The sequence below is a fragment of the Elephas maximus genome, chromosome 9 (assembly GCF_024166365.1).
Source record: "Elephas maximus indicus isolate mEleMax1 chromosome 9, mEleMax1 primary haplotype, whole genome shotgun sequence".
Lineage (NCBI taxonomy): Eukaryota > Metazoa > Chordata > Mammalia > Proboscidea > Elephantidae > Elephas > Elephas maximus.
Genome location: NC_064827.1, coordinates 49203193 through 49218802, shown reverse-complemented (window position 1 = coordinate 49218802; position 15610 = coordinate 49203193).

The following is a 15610-nucleotide window of genomic DNA, read 5'->3' as shown; positions in this document are numbered from 1 at the left end:
ACATGTTATCAGGAGGGACCAGTCCCTGGAGAAGGGCATCATGCTTGGTAAAGTAGAGGGTCAGCAAAAAAGAAAAAGACCTGCAACGAGATGGACTGACACACTGCCTACAACAATGAGCTCAAACATAAGAACAATTATGAAGATAGTGCAGGACTGGGCTGTGTTTCGTTCTGTTATACATAGCATTGTTATGAGCTGGAGCCAACTTGAGGGGTACCTAACAACAACAATAATTAAGCATTAGGGTAGATATTATTTAACTGGCTAAGTGGTAATTTATTTAGTAATCATGTGCAAAGTCTATGAGACCAAAAAAATGTTTTATGTTTTAATCACTCTAATTGAGTACTCACCAAGCCTGTTCCTTATACTATTATTCTTTGATCCCAGAATTCCTAATCACTGGAGAATTTGACTTATATCAGACCAATTTCATGAGATAAATCACTAGTTAAAAATTTTCAAGTAACTAATATATATTTTTTCTATGAACAGGGCATTGTTTCCATAGAGGAAACCCTGGTGGCACAGCAGTTAATGCTATGACTGCTAACCAAGAGGTCAGCCAAAACCAAACCCTTTGCCATCAAGTCGATTCCAACTCATAGTGACCCTATAGGACAGAGTAGAGCTGCCCCATAGCGTTTCCAAGCAGCGGGTGGTGAATTTGAACTGCCAGCCTTTTGGTTAGCTGCCGTGGCACCTAACTACTAAGCCGCCAGGGTTTCCATCTCCGTAGAAGGAACCATAATACCGGTTTTCCATGATTCAGCTAGATAAGGGCTTTAGATTTTGTAATGTAGATGTACATTTTAATGGGCTTTTGCTGTTGTTTTTGCTTATCCCAAATCACTTTGTGACTTCATCACAAAAACTCAATGCAGATATTTTTACTTTCTAAAGCTGACTGAAGCAAATGAGTACAGTGAACAGTCTCCAATTCTATGTTCTGAATGTTAAGGACGTATTTGCTGTGCTGTGATGTACTGTGGAGAAAACAGTTATTTTGTGAAGTGATTTAAAAATGCAAACAAACTTTTAGAATCAGTATAAGTTCTTCAGCAACACGCGTTTAGTAGCCTCAATGAAACAAGCCTCTATTTTTATTTGATTTGAAATTTATTTTTTAATGAAAAATACAAATTTTTTTAATTTAAAGGAGTATGTTGAAGAGGTCAGCCTGATCAACGTAAAGAATCGTATTTGTTTCAAAATATATTACCTATCCACACCCCACCCCAACTGGGTAGAAGGTAACATAACCCAAAACACGAGTGTGTGGATGATTTAAAATAAGAGGAAGAGACAACCTATTATATGTCTGAAATCAGCTGATCTGTTCTCCTCTGTTTGTTTTGGGTTTTTTGTTTTTTGTTTTTTTAACTAAAGTATACAACTTCTTCAACCATTCCCCCATGCATTGTGGTGTCGGTGTCTTCCATTCTTGGTCCATAACTGAAGACGCTCTGTTTTATTAATGTCCCACTTACAGTGTAAAACCAAAACCTGACCGCAGAACAATAGAAAACTGGCAGATCACTTCCTGGGCCTGGGCACTATACACTTAATGACACTTACCTGTATTGCCTTTTTGGCAGCCCAAAACAGCTTCATAAAAGATTCCGTTTGTTTTTTCATTGCTTATTATTGAATGGGTGTGAAATTTAATGAGTCAAGATAACATTTTGAAGTATTTTAATGTGGTTTCCTTTATCCCACTTCTTTGCATGTCAAATTCATCCTTTTCAGCCAGAGGCTCACTGCCTTGAGGAGAATAATGATTGTTATAGCTGGGATGCAAAGAGAAGGAAGATGTCAGCTCAACCTTTAGCTTCCAAATTGGAGTCTTAGAACTGTGAAAATCAAGAATTTCGTTTTCAAAAGCAAAGTTTTATTAGAAGAAAAAAAAAAAAAAAAGATCTATGGGCTCTAAAGAGCCAGATCTTAGAGAACTCAGTTTACAGCGTTCACCACAAACCATTGAGCAGGTAGAATGCAGGATATGCATAAGAGTGGAAAATAAAAACTCTTCTTAGACTGGAGGAGAGAGCTGGTAGTGGGGGAAGAGAACAAGAGAGCTGAGATTCAATTGTGGTCCTTTTCCCTTCACACACGCACATACAACCCAGAGCAAAAAACTCCCTCTCCTTTTTCCTCCTCGGCATTGTGTGGGGGGCAGGGGGCACTAACATGATATCATGACTTCTGAGGATGGGGGTCTGGTTTGTGCTTCCTCCAGATTCTCACTGGCATTTGCAAGGGTGTCTCATCCTTTGCCCATTGCAGGTTGGTCTCTATTTCCACTGCATGTACTACTGATGTTCATTTTCCTTGCCATGGTCGGTCTCCAGTTACAAGCCCAGACCTCTCTGGGAACTCTCCATCCTAACCAAAAAAACCAAACCCCATACCTCTTTTATAGTCTTTTCAGCAGCTGAGTCCACCGCTGGAGCTCAGGAGAACATCTGGTTCTCCTCCGAAGCACATGCAGGCATGGAGAGCTGGAGAGGATGGTATAGTGCCATCCTCAAGTTCTCTCTTCTTAAACACATCACGTCTTCACTTCCACTCTACTGGGTTGAACCATGGTCCAAGTCACCACAAACAATCACGGCATGGAGAAAGACAGGCAGCGTTTTATTCCATTGTATGTGGAGTCACCATGACAGGGGCTGACATGAAGGCAGCTAACAATAACAACATACAGGGGCCCCTACACAACTTGCAGCAAATGTCATCCTTTTTCTTGGTTTTATTTTTCTGTCTTAAAATTCTGGGTTCATAATTCCTACCAGAAAATTATTTCTTGAGAAGTGTATATGTAGAATTTATTATATCTTCTCTAAATATTCTTGTTTCTCTCTGACCTATTTCCACATTTTTGAGATTGCTGCTCTTATTAGCTGTATTGTTTTCACATTCATTATTATTACTTTCTAATTGCAAAAAAAATCAATAGCATAATCTTGTCAACACTTCCGTGCATGTCTTCTGCTGGCATGAGAAAGTTTAGATGCTATAGATATTTTTAATAAATTGTCTTAATTTTGCTGGTTGTGAAAATAGTGTGCATTTTTTAGCTTATTTTTATGTGAACATCACCTTTTCCTTGTGGTTAATTCTCGATCTTATTAACTTTTTCTCTCCCCTTGTTGTATCTTATCCCATTTGTTCTTTTCATTAAAACCTCATCGCTGCCTGCCTTTTGGCAAAGACATTTTAGCTTTGCATATTCTAAGTAGGTGATATTATCTAGTGCTATTTCTTACATACTTAAATACTGCATAAATTTATCACCTCTAAGCAACTGGGCCAATATTGTTGTCTTCTCATTTTTTAGACTTCTATTGTCTTAGCCTTGATATTGAAATCCTCTGTTGACTTACAATGCTGATTTCACTCTATGCTAGATAATTTGGTTGCCTCTCAGGATAAGTGCTGGGCCTGTAAACTCAATGGATCAGTTTCTTCTTGGGTCTGTTACTAAAGTGATTTTTTTTTAATCAGTTGATTCTCCTAGTAATGAGGATCTCCAGTATGATTTAATGTGTCCTGTAGCAATAATAACCATAATTTATTATCTGTTTATTATGTACCTGGCCCTGTGCTAAATGCATACATCATCTCATTTAATCCTCCCCAAATAAGTGTTATTCGGCCCATTTAACATATGACAACACCAGCCTAGCCACTAGGTTGCAGAATGTCATTCATGCCCAGGTCTTTCAGACCCCAAAGCCTGTCTCTGATATATTTAACACTAGTACCATGTAACCCAATGGCATCCCAATAACACTGAAAATTTAATCCAATGGCGTTCCAATAACACTGAAAAATTTGACCAAGCTTAACCTCTCTGGTCTTTAACTTCATTACACCTACTCCTCACTTATCAACACAGTTAGGCTCCAAAGCCTAGGTCATTATGTGAAAATCAGCATTATGTAAAAATGGAGGATGACCACATGAGATCACGAAATGGAGAACGACTATATCATTACATAACTGCCAAATTACACCATTACATAATTGTCAAACCACTGAGAATCATGGCTCAGCCATGCTGACACATAGCTTGAACCATCATAGCCAGCATTACTCTCACCTTGCACCTCGACATTCTTTACTGCCAGATGTACGTACGTCATTAATGCATGAAATAGATAGTAGATTTTTCACTATGTCATAAATACAAAATGTTGAATAGCCAGAGAGTCAATACGTCAGGAATAAGTGTAGTGACTTTCTGTTTATTCTGTTTCACCATATGAAACCTTCTAGCATTTTTCAAACTTATAAGATTAAAAAAAAAACTAGTGGGTATTTAACTGCAAGAATTGAAATAAAAAATTCAGGGTTTCAGGTCACATCAACGTTTTCATTATATTTTAAAATCCACCAATGTATTGACTTCCTTGGGTTTAAAATCATATTCTGACGTTCTTCAGCATACGTACTAGGCTTTCCTCTAAATGTTTCCTTGTGCTGTTTGGCATGTAGGTGCCTGGAGACTTAGTTATCCATGGAAAGAGGGTTACTTGTCATTGTTTTATGGAATCCTGTGTTCTACTTTCTGGAAGCAAAGGGGAATGTGACAAGAACTTTTTCTGTCACATGTGCCCCACACTTCAGCCTTGTTGCACCAGGAGGCACACACACAAGCTCCCGAGAAAAGAGCAGTGTTGCCAGAGGACCACTTGGAGAGGCGACCCTGCCTGGGCCTTGGTTCTCCATGCGGAGGCCATGCCACCTTCACACCCACACCTTTTCTGCCCCTTTAGTCTCATGCAGTCTGGCACTAACTGGGGCCTGGACTCTTGAACTCCTAAGGAGGAACACCTCTTCTAGCCCTTCTTTTGCAGCACTGAGGCTTCCATGGCTAATCATGCGGGCTTTTGTCATTGCTAAATTCCCCTCTCATGGTTTGGACCAATCATTCTACCCTGTCACAGTGATTATGGATTTCTATAATCCAATATTACAGTCATGACTCCCACTTTCATTTTGTCTTCAAAATTGTAAAACACGGTTTCAACATCTTCACATAAATTTTACTTACAATGTAGAATAGGTCCAAAGATGGAATCCAAAGACATTAAAAAAAAAAAAAAAAATCCTCCCTACAGGTTTACCCTGAATATTTAACACTTTATAGATTCATCCATGCTATCAGTCAACCTAAAAAAAATTCCCCAGTGTCTTGATGATATCAAGATATAGAGATTTAGCAGTTCCCTCTCTGCCTGTCCACAAATATAACAAAAAGAAATGATATCAGTTTAAGTGTGAGTATGAGTATCAGTAGTATTAGAGAACTTGAAGGCCCCCAGCAATCACAAGTGTAGGTTCTCACAGCTCCTCCTGTCTGGCAACCTGTTCTAGAAGCATTTCAAAACTGTTTGTTTATAATCTACAGAGGTAACATGGTACAGTGGAGCCACCAGAAAGAGCTTTAATTTTATTCCTTGCCCTCCACATCAGCATGTGCGGGTTTCATTCCTAGATCCTCATGAAAATTTTACAAAGTTTTCTCTAAGCCTACGCTGCCTCTCCCATGAAGTGTGGAGAACGTAACTGCCCTCACAGGGTTCTTGTGAACGGAACGGCGTGCCCATGAAACAGGCATAGCGCACGGCTCCCTGGAGCTGATCGACTATCGCTTTCCTTTTCCTCATTTTCCTCTTCCTTTTTTAAATTGTTCAAACTCCAACTACTTTCACTTTTCAAATTTACATCACCTTTTGTGATATTCAGTCCTTTGGGGAGACTCTTGACCCCACAATTTCTCAGAATAACTGAGCTCACCTCTCTCCTCTTATCCAGTACACCAAGGTGGACTTTCATTAGCATGAAAGACTTGAGCTCACTCCTATCTCTTCCTCTAGCTGAGGTTTCCAGTCCCTTCTAATTACGGTTGTGGAATCTTTTCCAGTTGGCATTTCCTTCTTCTTGCAAGAGAGATTAGATGCAGAATGAAAAGGAGTGGTTTTGTTTTCTCTTTTACTTATTATAATTAGACCATATGTCCCACCACCATCTACACTCCCAGCAACCGTGTGGACATATGGGTAGGATTTTCCTTGTAGTTAGCTAATCTCCTCCCTCAAGAGTGGCAGCCACATGCCCTGGTTGACCTTAGGATTGGCTGTTAAGCCACTGGGTTCGCAGTATTGTAGGCATCTGGGGAAACAGGTACACTCAAGCTCTCTGTCCTTCTACAACACTCTCCTTGCTTTGCTCCAAGAGAAGTGAATTCTAAGTAACTTCCAGTTCCAGGGAACTCCCTGGACCATGTATACTGGTGGGCAGAGCTCCTGAGTATTCAAAAATCATACCTCTTGGAACATGGCTGGCCCTCTTAGTTTACTTCTTTCATAAGAACTCAGTGGTGAAAGTACCAGGGTCTTCTCAATCATGGATGGGGGAAGATGGTGTTGGTGGGGGGGGGGGGGGGTCTGACCCTGTCATGTACTCTCTCTCTCTCTATCTGATGAATATTCTTTGGCCTAGCTCTGGCTGGCTGATAGTATGCTTTGGGTTTAGGATTAATGGTTGAGACAGGCTCCATTAGGCTCTGGGCCTTAGCCACAGTCTCAGCTAAGTTTCCCAGAGCTCTGCCTTACAGTTTGAGGACAAGCTCAGCAGGAATATGTTACTTTCCTATGGCATAGTCCCTCAGGTGTAGCTCCTTTGGGGACCTCTGAAGGTGAGGTAAGAAGCATTCAGGCATTTCTGGGTCTTCTACATAAGACCATCCACTAGCACCATATTTTTAATGTCACAAGACTAGCAGCTAGAAATAGCCTTTGTATTTTTTTCCATAATTTTTCCAAGTGTCATCTTAAGAGGGTTTTATGCTCCAAGATACATTCTTCTAAGTCCCTGCATTCTCTTTTCAGCCTTGTTTCAGAGCTTCTGTTCCATCTGTGTTCCAAAGCCTTTTATAAAGTATGTTTATCAGAAAGGCCCCAGGGTAAACATATTGATTTGCTTGGACCACTATTACCGCCATCTCTCTTGGTTCTCCTAGCTCGTCCAGCTGTAGGATAAAACATTCTCTTTCCCCTTAATTCAAGCAGCATGCTAGCCTTCATTCAAACCCTTTAACTCACCAAGCTCCTTCCTGCCTCAGGGCCTTTGCATGTGCTGTCCCTCTGTCTGGAATACTCTCTGCCCCCATCTCTACCTTCCAGCACACATTTCCCCACTGCAGCCTCACCCTCCACCTCGCTCCTCACATCCTTCAGGTCTGAGATTTCATGTCACTTCCTCAGAGGAGCAGCCTCACATCCTCTAAATTACATCGTCTGTGTCGGATGTCAATCTCAGAGTCCCTGGGTGGTACGAACAGTTAACACCCTTAGCTGCTAACCGAAAGCAGGTTCAAGTCCATCCGGAGGCTCTTCGGAAGAAAGGTCTGCTGATCTACTTCCAAAACATAAGCCACTGAAAACCCTGTGGAGCACAGTTCTACTCTGACACACATGGGGTCACCATGAGTCAGAATCAACTCGATGACAATTGGTTCTTAGGTCACTGTCAATCATATCACTCTGTTCTTTTCCATCATACCATCTGCCACATTTCTATTTGTTCATTTATTTATGTTTGTTTACTGCTTATCCATCTCTCCCACTTAGACTCTAAGCCCCATGAGGGCAGGGCTTGTCTGCTTTGTTTGCCACTATAACACTATACCCAGCCCAGGGCATAAAAAGCCCCAATAAATACTTATCAAATAGATGAATGAGTGAATAATCAAATGCTGAGTATTTTAGGGATATTTTCTGTAGAAGACAGAAGAAAATAATAAATTTGAAATGCAGCAACTAAAGAGTTTAGAGAATAACAATTCTCAAAATTTTTTGTTACTCGGTATCTTAACTTTAAGGAACCCTGATGGCAGGGTTAAGCAGTCAGCTACCTAATGATTGGTCCCCATGAAGATTATAGCCTAGGAAACCCTATGGAGCAATTCCACCCTGTCCTATAGGGTTGCTATGAGTCGAAATTGACTCAACAGCACACAACGACAGCATCTTAATTTTACTATAACAATTGAGCCCATTAGTTTAACTGAGTATCTCATGGGGGAAACTGGCACTAGGATGACTAACCACCCCAGCTTGTTGGGGACTGAAAATTCTTCATCCTGGGAAGCCCTTCAGTCCTGGACAACCCAGGACCATTGGACACTCTACCTAGTCCAACCCTTGCCTTAGCCCTACCTGGAATGAGAGGATAATACTTTATTGACCTCTGAATGTTTTTATTCAGTATTGAGGATGATTCATTTTTGTGGACCTTCTAGCTGTGTAAAAATTCTCTCTTCTCTTTATATGCAAAGGCGTATTTTGGCTGGACACCAAATCTGGGGCTGGGTGCTTATTTTGTTTGGTGGATTAAACTCTGGGATCATAAATGTCATTTTTCTCTGGAGTGGCTGTTGCTAAATATGGCACTATTTTTATTATATTGAGCTGTACAGGGTAGCATTTTCCTTCTTCCATATGTTGTTAAGATCTTTTCATTACACTTGGATTTAAGAAATTTTGGCCATTAATTATCTCAGTGCATCTTTATTTACGTTTCTCTTTGAAGGTATTTTAGAGTTTTTTCTATGATAATTCTTTGGGAACTTTATTGTTATAAAATTTTTTCTTTGTTTTCTTCTTATTTTCCTTTTTTTGCCTTCTTCAAATTTACCTATAGCTTGAAGAACATTCTTCCTCTGCCAATCCTCAAGGCCCTCTCTTGTTTTAAAACCCAATTTATGAAAGACCAGACTTAATGGTCTGACTGAGACTAGAAGAATCCCAGCGGTCATGGTCCCCAAACCTTCTGTTGGCCCAGGACAGGAACCATTCCTGAAGACAACTCAACAGACATGGAAGGGACTGGACAATGGGTTGGACAGAGATGCTGATGGAGAGTGAGCTACTTGTATCAGGTGGACACTTGAGACTGTGTTGGCATCTCCTGTCTGGAGGGGAGATGGGAGGGTAGAGAGGGTTAGAAACTGGCAAAATGGTCATGAAAGGAGAGACTGGAAGGAGGGAGCTGGCTGACTCATTAGGGGGAGAGTAAATGGGAGTATGTAGTAAGGTGTACATAAGTTTATATGTGACAGACTGACTTGATTTGTAAACTTTCACTTAAAGCACAATAAAAATTATTTAAAAAAAAAAAAAAAGACCCCAATTTATGGGATTTCATGGCACGGGCTGTCCTCACCCTCTCGTCTGTGAACCTATTTTCAATTTCTTCCTGCTGGCTGGTAATGATTTCCAGTTTGCTAGCTTTTGTTTCTAATATCCTTTTTCTAATTCCTTGAAGCTTGTGATTGTAAAAAGGGATAGATTCAAAATCCTCCTGTTTCTCAATTTCTGAGAAATGTTTTGTGAACCATTTCTTTTCTCTGTCCTTCCTGTCTGCTTCCATTTTATTCCATCTTATAATAGTAATTACTAATAATACCACCCGGTGGTTTCTCCTTTCATTTAGTCACCTTTTTTCTCTCCTGAATTAATTAATTAACTGGTCTACCATTTTCTTTCTTCAGGGGCTTGTCTGCTTTGTAACTCGGCAGCGGTCATGACTCCTTCCCTGTTTCGAGTTTTAATAGCATTCTATTTTTATGGGACGGGGGGACCACAAAATTGAGCACAAAGGCTTGTTGGTCATTCATTCTAGCCACATCTTTACATTTTACCATTTAGATTTGGTTATTGAGACAAAAGACCAAGCCATCCCGATCCACTGAATAGCCTCTTCTCTGGATTTTACACACAGGGGTTCAGGAGCACCGTTCCTCTTATGAACACAGACCAATAAAGTAACATGACCCATTAGAGAGTCTACCCAGGACTTGGAAAAAAAAAAAAAATCCTATGGGTCATTATCTGAAAATTAGTAAATAGAAGGTTTGTGTGATAAGGTGCAAAAGAGAAGCACTTGGCTCCCAGAAGGACTGTTTCCAGTTCATGATTAATGAAATCAATATAAAAATCTCAGTCGAAATAGCCTGAAGGCACAAGAGTCTCAGAGGATTGGTGAGCCCCTTCTATTCATGATTCCTCCCTTCAAGAAACAGATACATACCCAGGAAACCTTTAATAATGGGGAAATTATTGGAAGGACGCAATAGCAGCTCTGAGCTAATGCTCAGATAAACACATCTCTTTCTCTCTCTCTCTCTCTCTTCTTGTGGGGTTTCTGCTTTCCCTTGGTCTCTTCTGTTCAACCCTCCTTAGTAGAGAGAATTTGATAGGGCCCAGTGGTAGTGGTGACCATCCAGTAGGAGCTTCTGTATTGGGCAACCTTTAGCTCCAGCTGTTTCAACCAGGATGGTAGAATTTATGAGCCATAAAGAATGGTGATGCAGCCATTAAAGCCATTGACTGCTAACTGAAAGGTCAGCAGTTCAAAACCACTAGCGGCTCTGTGGGAGAAAGATACGGCAGTCTCCTTCTGTAGAGATTTACACCCTTGGAAACCCTATGGGTCGCTATGAGTCAGAATCAACTCAACAGCAATTTTTTTTTTTTTTGATTGCTAAGAGGCCACTTTTCTCAGAAGAGAACTAGCTAACAGGCACATTTAGGGTTATATGGAAAATAAAATGAGAATGTGAACAGCTCGTCAAACAAGGAAACAAAACTATATGTTCAGGTGGGTTAGAAAGGTATAGAAGAGACTAGACAACAATTTTCTTAATTTTTCCTGTGATATTTACTTCCAAACCTTTTGCCTTGATGTATGAGGTTGAATAAGAAATCCAGTATTCAACAACTTTTCCCTCATGAAAAAGGCTATTTCACTAGGTTTGATCTGATATATTTTTTTTATATTATCTGAAATGCTATTGGCTTCCTCTGCCATTTTTTTCTTTCTTTTTTGGTAGTCAAATCCTACTTATCCTTTAAGGCCCAGTCCAAAAGTCAATACTCCACAATGCTCACTTGAGTCTCCCAGTTGAAAGTCTCCCCTTCCAAGCCTCAGCATATCATCTAATAATTTATCATGACCCTAATCACCACCCACATCGTATGATAGGTATTCCTCTACATAGCTGATCTCACCTTCTAACTGTGCACTTCATTTCTGTACCCACCATGCACCCCCTCCAACATCTCCTACTGCTACATTAGAGTAGGAGTTTTTGACAGGCAGAATAATATTTAATATGTTACCTTACACAGCAAGAGGGAATATAGGTTGCAGACACAATTTAGGTTGCTAATCAACTGACCTTGAGATGGGGAGATTATCCAGGGTTATCCAAGTGGATCAAATCTAATCAAATAAATCCTTAAAAGTCAAAGAAGAAGATGCAGGTGAGAGTATCAGACTAATGCAATACGAGAAGGATTCAACCCATCATTGCTGGCTTTGAAGAGGCAGGAAAAGGCCACAAGCCAAGAAATTCAGGCAGCCTTTAGAAGCTGGAAATGCAAGGAAACTGATTCTCCCCAGTTGTTGTTGTTGTTAGGTGCCCTCAAGTCAGTAACGATCCTACAAGACAGAGTAGAAATGCCCCATAGGGTTTCCAAGGAGCAGCTGGTGGATTTGAACTGCCAACCTTTTGGTTAGCAGCCGAGCTCTTAATCTCTAAGTCCCCAGGGCCCCAAAAGGAAAATAGGCCTGCCAACACCTTGATCTTACCCCAGTGAAATCCATGTCTGACTTCTGACCTACAGAACCATAAGATAATATACTTTTGTCATTTTAAACCACTATTTATGTTAATTTGTTACCACAGCAATAGAAAACTAATACAGGGCTCAATGTTCGTTTAATTAATCAATTTTAATAATTTCTGAAACCAGGCTTTAAATCAACTCGGATCTTACAGAGTCTCACATTTAGAAGCTTTTTATTTGTTTACGAAGATGAGTAGAAAGATAAACCTTTCTCTTCATTAAAACTGACATTCAGAAGTAGACCCACTAAATAGACCCATAACAAAAAAAGAGATTGAAAAGGTAAGCAAAAAACTTCCAACAACAACAACAAAAAAAGCCCTGGCCCGACGGCTTCACTGCAGAGTTCTATCAAACTTTCAGAGAAGAGTTAACACCACTCCTACTAAAGGTATTTCAAAGCATAGAAAATGATGGAATACTACCTAACTCATTCTATGAAGCCACCATATCCCTGATACCAAAACCAGGTAAAAAAAAAAAAAAAGAAGAAAGAAAGAAAATTACAGACCTATATCCCTCATGAACATAGATGCAAAAATTCTCAACAAAATTCTAGCCAATAGAATTCAACAACATATCAAAAAAATAATCCACCACGACCAAGTGGGATTTATACCAGGTATGCAAGGTTGGTTTAATATTAGAAAAACCATTAATGTAATCCATTACATAAATAAAACAAAATACAAAAACCACATGATCTTATCAATTGATGCAGAAAAGGCATTTGACAAAGTCCAACACCCATTCATGATAAAAACTCTCAGCAAAATAGGAATTAAAGGAAAATTCCTCAGCATAATAAAGGGCATCTATACAAAGCCAACAGCCAACATCATTCTAAATGGAGAGAGCCTGAAAGCATTTCCCTTGAGAACGGGAACCAGACAAGGATGCCCTTTATCACGGCTCTTATTCAACATTGTGCTAGAGGTCCTAGCCAGAGCAATTAGGCTAGACAAAGAAATAAAGGGCATCCGGATTGGCAAGGAAGAAGTAAAATGATCTCTATTTGCAGATGACATGATCTTATACACAGAAAACCCTAAGGAATCCTCCAGAAAACTACTGAAACTAATCCAAGAGTTTAGCAGAGTCTCAGGTTAAAAGATAAACATACAAAAATCACTTCGATTTCTCTACATCAACAAAAAGAACATCGAAGAGGAAATCACCAAATCAATACCATTCACAGTAGCCCCCAAGAAGATAAAATACTTAGGAATAAATCTTACCAAAGATGTAAAAGACCTATACAAAGAAAACTACAAAGTACTAGTGTAAGAAACTAAAACGGACCTACATAAGTGGAAAAACATACCTTGCTCATGGCTAGGAAGACTTAACATAGTAAAAATATCTACTCTACCAAAAGCCATCTATACATACAATGCACTTCCGATCCAAATTCAATGACATTTTTTTAAAGTGATGGAGAAACAAATCACCAACTTCATATGGAAGGGAAAGAAGCCCCGGATAAGTAAAGCATTACTGAAAAAGAAGAAAGTGGGAGGCCTCACTCTACCTGATTTTAGAACCTATTATACAGCCACAGCAGTAAAAACAGCCTGGTATTGGTACAATAACAGGCACATAGACCAATGGAACAGAATTGAGAACCCAGATACAAATCCATCCACATATGAGCAGCTGATATTTGACAAAGGCCCAGTGTCAGTTAATTGGGGAAAAGATAGTCTTTTTAACAAATGGTGCTGGCATAACTGGATATCCATTTGCAAAAAAAATCAAACAGGACCCATACCTCACACCATGCACAAAAACTAACTCCAAGTGGATCAAAGACCTAAACATAAAGACTAAAACGATAAAGATCATGAAAGAAAAAATAGGGACAATGTTAGGAGCCCTAATACAAGGCATAAACAGAATACAAAACATTACTAAAAATGACGGAGAGCAACCAGATAACTGGGAGCTCCTAAAAATCAAACACCTGTGCTCATCTAAAGACTTCACCAAAAGAGAAAAAGACTACCTACAGATTGGGAAAAAATTTTCAGCTATGACATCTCTGACCAGCTCCTGATCTCTAAAATCTATATGATTCTGTTAAAACTCAACCACATAAAGACAAACAATCCAATCAAAAAGTGGGCAAAGGATATGAACATGCACTTCACTAAAGAAGATATTCAGGCAGCTAACAGACACATGAGAAAATGCTCTCGATCATTAGCCTTTAGAGAAATGCAAATCAAAACTATGATGAGATTCCATCTCACTCCAACAAGGCTGGCATTAATCCAAAAAACAGAAAATAATAAATGTTGGAGAGGCTGCGGAGAGATTGGAACTCTTATACACTGCTGGTGGGAATGTCAAATGGTACAACCACTTTGGAAATCTATCTGGCATTTCCTTAAAAAGTTAGAAATAGAACTACCATACAACCCAGAAATCCCACTCCTCGGAATATACCCTAGAGAAATAAGAGCCTTTACACGAACAGATATATGCACACCCATGTTTATTGCAGCACTGTTTACAATAGCAAAAAGCTGGAAGCAACCAAGGTGTCCATCAACAGATGAATGGTTAAATAAATTATGGTCAATTCACACAATGGAATACTATTCATCGATAAAGAACAGTGATGAATCTGTGAAACATTTCGTAACATGGAGGAACCTGGAAGGCATTAAGCTGAGTGAAATTAGTCAGATGCAAAAGGACAAATACTGTATAAGACCACTATTATAAGTTCTTGAGAAATAGTATAAACTGAGAAGAACACATTCTTCTGTGGTTACGAGAAGGGGGAGGGAGGAAGTGTGGGAGAGGGTTATTTACTGATTAGTTAGTAGATAAGAACTACTTTAGGTGAAGGGAAGGACAATACTCAATACAGAGAAGGTCAGCTCAACTGGACTGACCAAAAGCAAAGAAGTTTCCGGGATAAACTGAATGCTTCAAAGGTCAGCGGACCAAGGGCGGGGATTTGGGGACTAAGGCTTAAGGGGACTTCTAAGTCAATTGGCATAACAAACTCTATTATGAAAATATTCTGCATCCCACTTTGAAGTGTGGCGTCTGGGGTCTTAAATGCTAACAAGCGGCCATCTAAGATGCATCAATTGGTCTCAACCCACCTGGATCAAAGGAGAATGAAGAACACCAAGGTCACACAATAACTATGAGCCTGAGACAGAAAGGGCCACATGAACCAGAGACTTACATCATCCTAGGACCAGAAGAACTAGATGGTGCCCGGCCACAACCAATGACTGCCCTGACAGGGAGCACAACAGAGAACCCCTGAGGGAGCAGGAGAACAGTAGGATGCAGACCCCAGATTCTCATAAAAAGACCAGACTTAATGGTCTGACTGAGACTAGAAGAATCCCAGTGGTCATGGTCCCCAAACCTTCTGTCGGCCCAGGACAGGAACCATTCCCGAAGACAACTCATCAGACATGGAAGGGACTGGACAATGGGTTGGACAGAGATGCTGATGAAGAGTGAGCTACTTGTATCAGGCGCACACTTGAGACTGTATTGGCATCTCCCGCCTGGAGGGGAGATGGGAGGGTAGAGAGGGTTAGAAACTGGCAAAAGGGTCACGAAAGGAGAGACTGGAAGAAGGGAGCGGACTAACTCGTTAGGGGGAGAGTAAATGGGAGTATGCAGTAAGGTGTATATAAGCTTATATGTGACAGACTGACTCGATTTGTGAACTTTCACTTAAAGCACAATAAAAATTATTTTTAAAAAAAACTGACATTCAAATCAGTATTTTTAAAAATGTTTGAGAAAGGAGAAAACCTTACTGAGATGCAACTGCTTTCATTTTTTTTTTTTCTTATTCCTTTCCATGCCTGGTGATAGGCACATATAATTTTGCATTATTGAAATCATAGTAGAAATGTAATTGTATG